Genomic DNA, 3,869 nt, shown 5'->3' on the forward strand with positions numbered 1-3,869 from the left:
GTTCACGTGTCTGTGTCTTTCTATGAAGTTTGACTTCATTCCCTGCTTGATTGAACTACAGGGTTGCTGCTTCAAGCCTCGCTCTGACTGTTCCCCACTCAACCGCAACAGTCAAAATAAAGTACATCTGATGGCTATGAGCTTTGGTTATATCCTGAGCCTTGTGAGTTTGGTGCTGGCAGGTCAAGTGGATAAATTAGGGATCAGTTGTCATACAAGCACAGCCAAGAGTTTTAATCACCATTATGGAGCAGGGCTTAGTTCACTTATTGCCTGGGTCACAATCGCTTAGCTGGAACTTTACCTCTCCTATTGGACCGTCCTCCAACACCAGGCAGCTCGAAACAATCTATGTTGTTGGAAAAAGGGAGAAATGTACAGTGGGGTAAAAAAGTATTTAGTCAGCCACCAATTGTGCAAGTTCTCCCACTTAAAAAGATGAGAGGCCTGTAATTTTCATCATAGGTACACTTCAACTATGACAGACAAAATGAGAAAAAAAAAATCCAGAATCACATTGTAGGATTTTTTTATGATTTTATTTGCAAATTATGGTGGAAAATAAGTATTTGGTCACCTACAAACAAGCAAGATTTCTGGCTCTCACAGACCTGTAACTTCTTAGAGGCTCCACTGTCCTCCACTCGTTACCTGTATTAATGGCACCTGTTTGAACTTGTTATCAGTATAAAAGACACCTATCCACAAACTCAAACAGTCACACTCCAAACTCCACTATGGCCAAGACCAAAGAGCTGTCAAAGGACACCAGAAACAAAATTGTAGACCTGCACCAGGCTGGGAAGACTGAATCTGCAATAGGTAAGCAGCTTGGTTTGAAGAAATCAACTGTGGGAGCAATTATTAGGTAATGGAAGACATACAAGACCACTGATAATCTCCATCGATCTGGGGCTCCACGCAAGATCTCACCCCGTGGGGTCAAAATGATCACAAGAACGGTGAGCAAAAATCTCAGAACCACACGGGAGGACCTGCAGAGAGCTGGGACCAAAGTAACAAAGCCTACCATCAGCAAGGGCATTGAAGATGAAACGTGGCTGGCTCTTTCCGCATGACAATGATCCCAAACACACCGCCCGCGCAACGGAGTGGCTTCGTAAGAAGTATTTCAAGGTCCTGGAGTGGCCTAGCCAGTCTCCAGATCTCAACCCCATAGAAAATCTTTGGATGGAGTTGAAAGTCCGTGTTGCCCAGCAACAGCCCCAAACATCACTGCTCTAGAGGAGATCTGCATGGAGGAATGGGCCAAAATACCAGCAACAGTGTGCGAAAACCTTGTGAAGACTTACAGAAAACGTTTGACCTCTGTCATTGCCAACAAAGGGTATATATCTCAGCCTCCAGTATTTATGCTGTAGTAGTTTATGTGTCGTGGGGCTAGGGTCAGTTTGTTATATCTGGAGTACTTCTCCTGTTCTAATCGGTGTCCTGTGTGAATCTAAGTGTGCGTTCTCTAATTCTCTCCTTCTCTCTTTCTTTCTCTCTCTCGGAGGACCTGAGCCCTAGGACCATGCCCCAGGACTACCTGACATGATGACTCCTTGCTGTCCCCAGTCCACCTGGCCGTGCTGCTGCTCCAGTTTCAACTGTTCTGCCTTATTATTATTCGACAATGCTGGTCATTTATGAACATTTGAACATCTTGGCTATGTTCTGTTATAATCTCCACCCGGCACAGCCAGAAGAGGACTGGCCACCCCACATAGCCTGGTTCCTCTCTAGGTTTCTTCCTAGGTTTTGGCCTTTCTAGGGAGTTTTTCCAAGCCACCGTGCTTCTACACCTGCATTGCTTGCTGTTTGGGGTTTTAGGCTGTGTTTCTGTACAGCACTTTGAGATATCAGCTCATGTACAAAGGGCTATATAAATACATTTGATTTGATTTGATATAAGTATTGAGATAAACTTTTGTTATTGACCAAATACTTATTTTCCACCATAATTTGCAAATAAATTCATTAAAAATCCTACAATGTGATTTTCTGAATTTTTTTTCTCATTTTGTCTGTCATAGTTGAAGTGTACCTATGATGAAAATTCTTAAGTGGGAGAACTTGCACAATTGGTGTCTGACTAAATACTTTTTTGCCCAACTGTATTTAATTTGTCTGTTCTAATGAGCCAGAAAGCCCCTTAGCCAATGGGGTCTATGATGATCTATGCCAGAATGCTCTGTTCAGAGTTTATTGTAATATTGTACACCTTCTTGTAGCCAATATAGAGCCTTCACATTGTTGATACATACCTTGTCCATAATTGTAATAAAAAAATTGCTTGCATAGGTTTTTATAGATAAGTTATGTAATGCTATTCAACTGGAAAGATGATGAATTTAAGGTGAAATAGAGAAGAGGGGAAAAATGGAAGGAGAGCATAGCCCTTTAATTCCAGAGCACTGATGGAATCTCTCTCTTCTGAGAAGCCACTGCTCTTTCTTTCTCTCCATCTCTCGCTCTCCCTTGTCTGTCACCACCTATTGTCAGTGTCTCCACACACCTGCTCTCACATTTCCTCTCCCTCATTCACCAGCTGCCCATATGAATAGCTGTATATCTGAACGGACTGCCAAAGACAGTTCAATTATTCAAATACTGTGTGTGTATGTTGTCTTTGTTTGGGGTTAAGTTATGTGTGTGTGTGTGCGTTTGTTGTCGTTATTGGTGGGTCAATGTGTGTGTAGGTGACACCAGTACTTGAGGACAAGCAGAAACACTTTCTGGACCCCCAGCCATGCCTGAGGATCACCCGAGAGGCCAGGTAAGCTATATCACCCTGATACATCCTCTCACTGCGCTACCCCGGCAGGGTAGAACCATTTAGATTGACCTACAGATAAAACATGGTTTAGATCTCTGCAGTGTAACTTTATCCATCTGAGATCAAACATTTATAGCCCCTTAGGATGTTTCATTTGTGTTTTGTTTTTCTATATGATAATGGTTAAAAATAACCTTAAATTGTGTTGTGGTAGTTAGCCATAGCAAGTACTATGTTGTGTATTATAATATACTATCCACTATACTGCAAGTATGATACTACTGTTGTGATACTGTAGCTAATGGGGTTAGCAGCTAATCTGGCTCTCTAACCTAAGACTTGTGTGTCAAGTGGCCATCCAGGTGTAAAACGCCTGAAACCCTGTCCTAATGCTGACAGACTATGCTTGACAGACTCATTACTTGACCTGGTGCCCTTGCATTTATTTATTCATTGATCGATCTAAACCTTCATGTGTTAGCACCAGAGTAATTATGGTGCTAACAGGCAAGTTGAAGGTTTAACTGAAAGTAAGAGACATGATAAGAAATATTTAAATGTCATTGAAATCCAAACAGTCATTTCAGGCTATTTCTTATTAAAAGAAATGTATGCCTCATACGTTGTTATTCATTCCTGTACTGTGTGACTTGAACTTATCTACCATATTCTTAGTAGGTATGTTCCTATTCTGCAGGTAACCATTTTATTCAAACCAAAGATGAATAAAAGCTGATAGAGGACATCCTTCAGACATGTCACTTGTAAAAACCAAAGGTAGGACCCGTAGAGAAAATGAGAGAACCAACAGAGGAAAGAAACCGAAGGAAAAAGGAGAAAATAATTGTTCCAAACCACCACCTGCAGTGACAAATGGAAAAGAAACCGTAGACCAGAAAGAAGAGGTCAATGGCAAAGGGAAGACTAAAAAGGGAGAGAGTAAAATGAAAAAGCAAGAGGAGAATAGCAAGAGAGGTAAAGAGCAGACTAAACAACAGTCGAAAGAGGAGAAAGGTAAGAAAACAGTGAATGGGAAAAGTCCGAATGGTAGATCATCCCCTCAGAAGGAGAAAAGCATGACAGTTGATTG

Source organism: Oncorhynchus mykiss, chromosome 20, assembly GCF_057628025.1.
Source record: "Oncorhynchus mykiss isolate SJ-2025 chromosome 20, ASM5762802v1, whole genome shotgun sequence".
NCBI classification, from domain to species: Eukaryota; Metazoa; Chordata; class Actinopteri; order Salmoniformes; family Salmonidae; genus Oncorhynchus; species Oncorhynchus mykiss.